Consider the following 10,973-nt stretch of genomic DNA (forward strand, 5'->3'; position numbering starts at 1 on the left):
TGGCTGAAACCCCACTCTGCTGACACCTTGTCCTTCTCCATGCAAGTGGGACAAAAAAAACAGTAGAAGCATTTTCACTGAAAAAATCTCAGTGAAACTGTAAAAATATTATAATACTATCTTGCTGTTAGTATATTTTCTCCCTAATCTATAAATTTTCTTAATGTTTTCCCTACAGACAACAAAGAAACTTAATGTCCAAGGAGACACTAACCTCTATTTCATTTTTTTTATTCTTTTTGAAGAAAAGTTTCTTTTTAATGCTTGCCTTAGATCTGGTTCAAAGCTGTAGTTGAAATGCCAGCAACTCAAAACATATGTCTGAAATCTTTGGATCACCCAGTAAGAAAACTTCCTCCCACCTCTCCCCAGAGGTCAAAAGTTCAGCTTTCCCTATTACTATGAAAAGATAGGTAATGATTCCTATTGAGGACTTAACTGTTCAATATTGAGACAACTTCAATAGTAGATTTATTGGGATAAACTTACATTGTTAACAGGAGCAAGTGTCATGCACATTTATCTACTGCATAGATAAAAATGAGTAATTAACATAGTGCTGTGTTTTGTGATTTTCAGTTAAACATACCACAGATAAAAAATACCCGCAGCCACTCGGAATTGTTATAGCTCTATAGGCACTTACATTTATAGATTGATTTACATTGATAGCCTATTGATTGGTGGAAGGGGTACAGCTGTATAGCATATATGCTGAATACAATTAGGATTTTCCAGTGGTTTTGGGCTATTTTTTCTTCATGATTTTAATAGGAAGAAAATTTTCAGACATGCAGAAGATTGATCCTCTGAAAATTTAGGAATTTTTGTATAATTTTTTTTAAAAACTTGACCCAAATGTATGTTACTATTGTGTATCTGACCATAACAAAGTAGCAGCAACCTAGGAGATCAGATAAAGTAGGAACGCTCTCAATCATGAGATATATCGGTGATTCTCCTCTTGTCTGGTTTTGCTCTTAATCTCTTTTATCAGACCTGGCAATTCCTACTGCTTACGTTGTAATATTTCCAAGAAGCTATGTTAAAAAAAAACAATAGCATAAAAATAAATTCAACTTTTTAATGATTTATAAGTTTATATAAATGACAAGTTTAAAAGGGGGCTTGATGTGTTCGGACACATCCACTATTCAAGGCTAGCACTGAGTGTTCTCTGCAAATCTCATTATATGCAGCTCATGAGTGTAATTAGCATATTAATTTATATGCAGATATCCATCTAAATGCCAAAGCATTTTTATACAGCAAGTTCCTTTCTACTCTTGAATTGGTATTGGGGAAAAATGTGAAAGAAACTTGGTGGGGTTGGAAGGGGAGGCATTGAGGCTGTCATGAATAACATTTTTTTGACTGTTCTTAGTAGATGCACTTTCAGTCGTCTCAGTTTTCAGGATGCTATATAGAAAAAAATTCAAATTTAAAAAGAAAAAAAGAAATTGTGCTTGGAAATTTTTTCTTCAACCCTTCAAACAAAAATACGCTTCTCTCAAACATTAGTAACTTATTCTTGTGCTTGCATAAGGCTGTTTGTTCTTACCTTAACCATTCTGTGATTCTGCAATATTATTTCTAAATACCCTTTAAAAGTAACCTCCTATGAGTGAAACCTGCAAATCTCACTCCAGTCTTTAATGGCAAGTGGGGAGCTAAACTTAAATCCAAAGGTGGGTTTGGGTTATGCTCATTTCTGAAATAAAAAACAAAGTTATCTGCTGCTTTCCTGAAAACTGGTTCTGAAAAGTGGCATCAAAGAACTCCATGTAACGTTTTTGGGAAGTAGGTTGGGAATTTCTACCCAATTTGCATCGTCCAGTCAATTCCAGTGGAAACTGCTCCAGGAGTATATTCCTGGCCATGGAATCTGGCATAGCTGGTAATACTTCAGCCTTTTACAACAAACCAGCTACAGGAGAGTTGTATCAATGTGCTTTGCTTCTCTTTAGCATAACTGAGAGACAGCAGAACATCAACAATCAATGACAAACTGGGACTTAAAGATTTTGCTATTTTGTGTTAACCAACAGAAGGAGGTTCTGTCATAGGAGGTTCTGTCATAGGAGGTGAGAGAAAGAACTGGTGAAGAAAATGAAGATTATGTAAGAAAATTAGTTGTCCTAATTCCTGAACAAATACCCTTTCTGTCAGAAAATAGATGACCACAGTGAGCCAGAACTGTTTCCCAGGGTTACCTGTTTCCTATATGTGGGTTATTCAGGATCAACTTATTACTGAACTCACTGTACTACTTTTGGGGTTTCTTCACTGGCTGTTCAGTTATATATTTCCTCATCTTTACTACACTGGGCATGAAATGCAGTATTTTCTTGCATCTCAGTAAGTATTTTCCAAAAGCATTTAGTGGATAATATCAAAGAATAAATAAGTTTGAGGCAATCAGAGCTGCTCCAGAGAGTTCCCAAATGGAAAAGAAATTTGCATTAGAAAGAGAAGATCCAATCATAAAAGTTATGTAATCCAATTAAAAACACTTTGTGATTCTGGAGTTCATGGACTGTTTGCCTTATTTACTAATGAGCCTAATTAAAAAGATCCCTGAAGCCAAAAATAATGGGGATGACAACTGTTAAAACACCATACAGTTGCCAAAAAGAAGTGTTAAGCTCTATTTCAAGTCTCCAGTTCTGGAAATAGTCCTGACTTTCAGGATGTACTGTTCCAGAAGCAGAGTAGTTGTACAATTATGCATCCAGTCTTTATTTTCCAAAAGTTTGGAGTTACTGTGATTCAAGACAAATGACAGCAATTTTTTGCTGTCTTGATTTAACTAAAGCAAATGGGTGACTTCATAACTTTGTGACTCCTGACTCTTTAGCCTTTTATGATTATTAGTTCTTCCCCATCAGCATAGTTATATACCTTGGAATTTTCACTATTTTTTTTTCTGTTTTTGACCTGCAGTTCAACCACAGCTAGAATTTTTATAATTAAGGACAGAGGATATTATTTTTGTTAACTTGGTTAATGGCAATTTCCATCATTAAGCAGTGAAGTTTTCTTGTTCCAGTTTTTTTACAGAGGAAATATTCTCTCTCTCTCTCTCTTTTTCTCTCTCTCTCTCTCCCCCTTATATGTAGATTTGTCTACCTGACCCACAGACTGGATAATCTGGGGTCTTTCACTCTCAATTCCAGAGAATGAGAGTTTAAGTAGTAAGTTTTCAGAGTCAGAACTGAGATCACTATGTGGAATATCACCAAAAAGTTATGGTTGAGTTGCTTAATGACCCTAGGTATAATTACTAAATGTTTGAAACCTAGGGATGCAGTTTCATTTTGAGCATTAGGTGAGGAATCCTATGGATTCCTAAATGTTAGGAATAAAAAAATTTTATCAGTAGTTTAGAAACTTCCTTAGGCAGGGCTGGATATAGCCTTGGGCAAAGGAAAAGAATTTTCTCCAAAGAGTCTATTGTAGTGAGAAAAGAATAGTGGATGGTTTTATCTGCCTCTGCTCATTTTATTCTTTCACTGTATCTGAAGAAGCTGTGGTGCCTGCAGTCTCACTAATTTAAGGTTTTAATCTATTCTTACTAAATCTTTTCATGGAATAGGACAGAAGAAAAATATGTGGTAAATGTTGTACTCATTAAGTGGATGTGTTAAAAAGCTGATATGTTTAACTTGTCATTGCAAATAAATTTAGGGTTAAAGGAGTGAACTAAAAGACCCAGAAGTGTATAATGATGTACAGATGGCAGTCAAAGCAACATCAAATTACTGAAAGTGAGCTCTTCAAGATACTGTTTCGGGTAGCTTATTTTCTTTTTTTTGTTTTTTTCTCTTTTTTTTTTTAATTTTATTTTTATTACTTTTCTTTAAATTGCCATGGATTCAGTTTAGTAAATGGATTTGTATGATTTATGGGTATGCAGGATCAATGAGCAGACTCTGGCTTGATGTACAAATCATCCTCAAGCCTGAATTATGAAACAACACTGAATACTGGGCTCATGACTTACTCTGACAATGGCATTGCTGCCCTTTTTTTATTTACTTGACATTCCATCCAGAATAATACTGGGGGAAGAAAAGCACTTCACTGTGCTAAATGCAAACAGATTTTTACTTCTTCACTGTCTATTGAGAAGTTAGAACACAGTTCTACAGAATCAACCAGAGTTGCTAAATTCCTGAATATATGTTTCAAGTCTTTTTTCTATAAAGGATTAGAGCAAGCTGGATGAATTTCATGCAATGATTTCAGTGTTGTCCCAATTTACATGCCTATGAGAAACCTCATAATTTATTAATCTTCTATTAAAATGTTTGTATAAAACTTTTTTCTTTCTGAAAATGCTGCTAGAGTAAGAAAAAATTTAATCCTCTTAGGTAACGATGTACATTTGAATGGATTTCACAGGAAAACTGAGTGCCAACAGAGATAATTGTATAGCTAAATGGCAGAGGTAATATACTTTTTAAAAGATATATTGAAATTGCTGTGCTGTATACTTGGGGGATTCCTGCAAGCTGCCTTCAGAAAAGCTCTGGCAATGACAGACACTTTTAGAACTGGGGACATTTGCCATTTATTACAAGTTGCAATATGAAGACAAAACTCCTGTAACAGAAACTTTGGATAAAGTTACACTCCTTATTAGTAGAATTAGATTACTTGAGTAGCATTCCATTAAGAAGCTCAGTATTCAGGGCTCAGTATTTGGTGTTCAGTGTTCAGGAGCCAGTTGTGTCTGCTGTTGGTGTGGTGGAAAGGTTTTCCTAGGGTCAGGATTATTTGCAGGTTGCAGTGCAAGCCGTGCTGTTGGCTCTGTTGCTGAGAGCTCTGTGCCATTCTGCTCTGAGGGCACTCAGAACTGAGTGGGGGCGAGTCACTGTCCTCTAAGGTGTAAATCACCACCCATCTCAGTGCTCTGAGTCTTTAGTGATTTTGATCGATTCTGTGGGAGTTCGAATTGTAAAATCTCTGTTGCTGAAGGATACAAAGTTCCTGAGACCAAGCTCAAGCTTTTATAACCAGAATGGAGCAGCAGCATGGAATGAGCCTGCTGAGTGCTTATACAATATAGAGCTCCACAGTGAAATGCATCTTACAGGCATTATAAATCAATTTGGGTAATGGAAAACAAACTACAGGCAGCTGCTATTTGGAATTTATGTATTTTTATTCTTTTTGTTGCTGTTTTTACAAACATAATGGAAAAGTCAAAAAAACACGTTATGTCAAGTAAACAACACTGAGGGCCTGCAGGGCAGTCATAAAGGTGTTTAAATAACCATCTCAAGTGTTTGTGATTAGTAGAAATAAGTAGAAAAATAGGTTGTTCTTAGTCTGTAAATGCACCTAAATAAAACAAAACTTTTAATCAATCAATATGGCCATTAGTTTTCTGATCCCAATGTCATTAATGTCAGTGAATTGGAAAAACTATTGACATACTCTATTTCTGGCTTTCCTCTGTGACAAATTCTGTGCCTTTTACTTATCAGCTTTACCATCAGTCTGCAATTTGTGGCCCAACTGAATTTTCTTCAGAATTTCCAATACTCAGATGTTTGATATTACTGCTTCTCGTTCACGTCATGAGAAAGAGAACTGTGTACAAACACAGACTTTATTTCATCTACTGACTTCACATTATCCAGAAAGGTTTGCATTGTTGCTGTAAAATTTAAATGTGAAATACACATCTGTAGATTATAATTTCTGTTTTCAAGGAGAAATAAATCATTGCATTACAGTAGCTGGCTGTATAAGACAGTACATGGTGAGAGGAGGCAAAACCTGCATGACTAACTGGAGGAAGAGGAAACAGGAAAGATAAATTAGTACCAGAACAGGTTTTTTTCCTCTCTTAAATAGTCCTGAGTGTCTCTAAAATAATATATGCTTAGTTGTATTATTTTTAAAGCATCTTCTGGATGCAGGCACTTGATACAAATAGCATATGGTACAGGAGGGCCTTTAATTTCAGAATTAGGTTTTAAATCCTATTTATTCCAGGAAAAAGGTAGAGCACACAGATACTAACTAAGTAAACAAGGGAGTAGGGAATAGGAAAGAACATTTTTACAACTTTTCAGTTGTGAAAGGTACGTGTGAATATTCAGCCCATGTGCACTTATGCATTCCTACAGGCTGTTCTTGAAGGACTGAATTTAACTGGGTGCATTGAGCACAATGGCAAAGTCATCATCTTGATAAAAATGCTTGATCAAATAGTTCCAAAATAAATGTTTCATTGTACCTTTATGGTGGATTTTACAGGTCATGACAGGCAGGATATATCAAAGCATAGAGTCAGATCAGAGTTAAGGTGGCTCTTTCAGCAGTACCACAGAGTCCCCATGGAGTTAAATGTCGTATCCAGTTCCAGAGAGAATCACATCAGGTCTGGAATCTCTCCATGCTATGGTGGTAAGGGACAAAGAACATGAAACACAAAAGATTAAGAAGGCTGCAAAGCTTCAGCTTTGGGAAGCTTCAGCTGACTTCATAAATCTCGGATAAATATCATACCAGGACAGAATGCTTGCTTCTGACATATCTAAAATTTAAGTCAGTCCTTTTTGGAGAAATCAGTCAGGAAATCTTCAAAAGTAGATGTAGCACTCAATTTAGATCTGATTCAAGATGTACTAGAGATCAAAATGCACCTACATTTAGCTTCTCAATGTAAGAATGGCATCCAGGAAATTTCATTCCTAAAGCATTTTTTAGACAAGAAACTGCTTAAAGGAAAATGGGAAGAAAGAGATAAAAGGTTAACCTGGTTAACCAGGTTGATGATTCTAGATGTCAAAAAGCTGTTTCAGAGCAATGTATTTGACATTATATTGGAGTTAATGTGTACCACAATTTAGCAAAAAATGCTAGAGGGGTGACAGGCCAGCAAAATTCATCCAGCACTTTAAGGAGAATTTTAAGGCCAAGCTTAGAGAGTGAAAATCATTTCTGGAAAATAAGAACAGAAAATTGCACCAAGTCCAGCAGGTTCAAAACAATCTTAACAGATTAACTGAACAGTAATTTTGAGGTTGAATGTGTTAAAGTCATAACATTTTATAACAGCAGGAGCTCTGCTTGAGATTTGTTAAATGTATAGTTAAATGTATAACCTATGTACTGGTGTAACCTATGTTATATATTATGGAAGATATAATTTGTTACATACTATGTGTTATATGTTAGATACATAATAGATTGCAATTATATTATAAATACGGTGTATATAACTATATGAAGCATGTTATAGCCATATATAGTATGCATATATGTAAAATATCTAACATACACACTGCATATAATTCTATATTATGCATTCTAAATTATCTCTTACAATGCTATGATAGAAGCCTGTGGCAAGAGCACACAGGGTCTGTGCTTAGTCTTGGTTGAACTGTGCTGACCCATCAAGGGCTTTTAAGCTTTGAGTCTCATCTATAGCTTTTTTGTACTAATAACTTTTTAATTCTGTGAGTAGAGAATCAGATTCTTTATAAGAAAATGGAGAGATTCCATTTCTAGCAGATAATCTGGATTTTTTCATTTAGGATTTTATAGCCTAAGCTAAAGAAGACCCCGTTCAATGCCAGTCTGTAACCCCATATTTGGTTTAGAGGCATCTTTCCATCCTCTGTGTGCTGTATAAACATGATGTCACGGGGTGCAAATACAACTCAGAGGAACAGCTATGTACAGTAATGGGGAGATAATGTTTACAATAATGAGAGAGATTGCTTCTCCAGAAACTGCTACAGGCTTCAGTCATCATTTTTAAAAAACAACAACTATTGTTTAATAGTTTTGTTCTTCTTCAACCCCACCAAAATCAGCTTTTTTAATGTATTATTAAGATTTTTGCATTCAACAACAACCAATACAAATAAACTGTTTGAAAAGAGATGAGCCAAAGGAGGGAGAATGAAGAGAGAATAAGAATGAAGAAAACTAAGAATTTTTGTCTCAGAGAATGATTTATGAGGTAACATTAAGGAGATAAATACATGCAATCTGAATAAGTGATGTCTGAGAAAGAGCAACAAGCTGAGAGCAAGGGTGAACAGTTGGATAAGATGAAATATATTCAGAAGAAGTGTAATGTAATGGCATTACAGAGTGATGGCAGGTAGTGGAATTTTACTCCAGCTCTTATTGTATTTCTTTGCGCACGTCTTTATAGAATAAGAAATGATGGCTTGATTTAGCAATCTCAGGGAGTTCAAGTTGGCAAAGTAATGACCTGCTTTTGTTGGTGGTTGAATTTAGAATGAATTCTCTAAGTAGTTCCAGAACCTTGAGGTTTTTGCCATTTTTACTGCTATATTTCTTCCCAAATATTAAAAACTCTCCACCTGTTATATATTCTTCCTTATGAAGAAAGTGGTTTTGGAAATCATTGGCTCACTAAAAATAAGTTTGAAGAATTTGAGAATATTAGTATTTTATTTTAAGATGTCAGTTTTAATTTTTAGAAAGATCTGTAAAATTTTTGGTTCATATTCCTTCAGAGTGAAGATGGATGGCCACAGGAGACAGTGATAACAGCTTGACCTGTTTTTTTCAAAAGGTATAATACCAGTAGATTTTTATACCCTGTTTCTTGCAAAAGCCTGATAAGCCCAGAAACTACTAAACCATTTGATTTTTAAAAAATGAATAAATCTGAGTCTGTTGGAGCAGATCCAGAGGAGGCCACAAAGATACTCAGAGGGTTGGAGCTCCTCTCCTACAGAAACAGGCTGGGGTTGTTCAGCCTGAGGAAGAGAAGGCTCTAGGGAGACCTCAATTACTTCATTTCTTCCAGTACTTAAAAGGAAAAGTGACTTTTGACATGGGCAGGCAGTGACAGGACAAGGGGGAATGGTTTCAAGCTAAAAGCCAAGAAGTTTAGATTAAGTGTTGGGAAGAAGTTCTTAACTCAGAGTGTGGTGAGGCCCCAGCACAGGGTGCCCAGAGAAGCTGTGGCTGCCCCATCCCTGGAAGTGTTCAGGGCGAGGTTGGATGGGGCTCTGAGTCTGGTCTGGTGGAAGATGTCCTTGCACATGGAGGAAGGGCCTGTTGGAATGAGATGATCCTTCCAACCCAGGCCTTTCTATGATTTGTGCACTGAGAATTGTGAGAAAGTGAAAAATTGACTTTTAATCCTGGAACTGACATGAAGAGAAACTTGCTCAGCATTTCTCTATATGCATGGGGCTTTTGTGATTAAAATCAAAATGATACAAAAAGGTTTCTTTGGAATATCTGCCTTCCATTTTTCAGTGAGATTGAGCACTACTATCGAGAGAATCTCCCTCCTCAAATGCTTTTCTCTGTAGTCAATTTATTTTTATTTGATTGTGCTTAGACATATCCTCATAAGGCCATTGTAGAGTTTAAGAGTTTGCATATGCTGTGTGATACCTGAATGGGAATTAGCATGGGTATGCAAAATATTATACTTTCTTGGTATTCTTCTTAGGGTTTGAGCTAGCATATATTCAAGTAATTTCAGTACCCCTTGAAAAAAATCAGTCTGCTGGGATTTTTTCTTACTGGTTGTAGGCTGTAAGTAATCCTTTTGTAATCTAATTGTTCCAATAACTTTTGTCATTTACCTAAGAGCTGCTGGAATTTAAAATTATTATTGCAATTGTTTTTAAAAACAATCAGGTATCAGGTTCATTGCAAGATTTGTAATTAGATCAAAGATGCTCCATTTAGTGTATTTACACTGTGGAGCATCATGCACTGTTGAGGAAGTGTGGGGAAGATTTGCTCATAATTTATTCTACATTTTGTTTGAAACATAAAATACTAAACCAACTGAACCATAAGCCTTAGGTGAATAGACTTCTCTACTTGTGGTATTTACAGCTTGGATAAATTAGGTGTACATAATAACCAGCTGTCGACCTCCAGATGTAGTGCAGTCAAGCCGCATAAATTCTGCAGTCTCAGACACTGTGACTTTCCCTGATGCAAGGCTTGGTGGGCTGCTGTAAATAATTTCATACTGTGTAACCTAATTTCATGCCAGCCTTGTTTTTATTTTTGTTTTTTCTAGTAATCTAATGAAAAGCATGTATGAGTAGCCAAGTCTGATTGCAGTGAAACTGTAGGAGCTCTACTCTTTTAGAACAGGGAGGCAGAAGAAATCAGAGAATGTGACATTTCAACTGCAATGCTTGCAGCACAAGACAGAAAATTAATGAGTGGGGAGTCCTCACGTTTAGTAAAATTCTTGTTTGTAGTTCAAATATTACAGTACCAGTAATACAGTCTGGGCTGTTCTTTAATTTTGTTGCTCGAGGTAATGGTGGAGTAAGGTCTTTAATTTCAGTGAAGCTGTTGAATAAATTGGATTATTTTACTGACTATCAAAACAGCTGTTGTTCTCTAACGAGAAAGTTTCAAAAGCCTGATTTCTGAATAGCTCAAAAATCCCTTACTATATCACCTGTGGCTTTCTGTATGTGCTCTGGTAGAAGATGATTTCCTTGTAGTGTCATAGGCCCCACGCTCCGCTCTCCTATGAACTCATTTTCCAGGTGTTACTGTTCATGTAAAGGATCATTAATTTTCAAGATTTTCATATCTTTCAGACTTGATGTAGTTTAATTTGGATCTCACTTGTCATTTAATCATGTAGATTTTTGGGTTTCTTTCTCTCCCTCCTCTCTAGCCACATTTCATACTTTTGATTTGTGTCCTACTTCTTACACTAAGTTTTGTCTTATTTAAAACATATTTTATCTTAACTTCTGGTTAGACTTTACTTTAAAACATAAGTTGAATACCTTCATTAAAAACTAATTACCACATGACCTGCTACTGCTTAATAAAAGCCTGCCAAAGACGTTTGTCCTCACCTTGTGCTTCCAGATTTTACTTACTATAATCAGATATTATATTTCTTAGTCTAAAACAGCTATGTTGAATCTCTGATTCACTTTCCAAGTAATCAAGTTAGGATTCATCTTCCTCTC

The sequence above is a fragment of the Aphelocoma coerulescens genome, chromosome 8, assembly GCF_041296385.1.
Source record: "Aphelocoma coerulescens isolate FSJ_1873_10779 chromosome 8, UR_Acoe_1.0, whole genome shotgun sequence".
NCBI classification, from domain to species: Eukaryota; Metazoa; Chordata; class Aves; order Passeriformes; family Corvidae; genus Aphelocoma; species Aphelocoma coerulescens.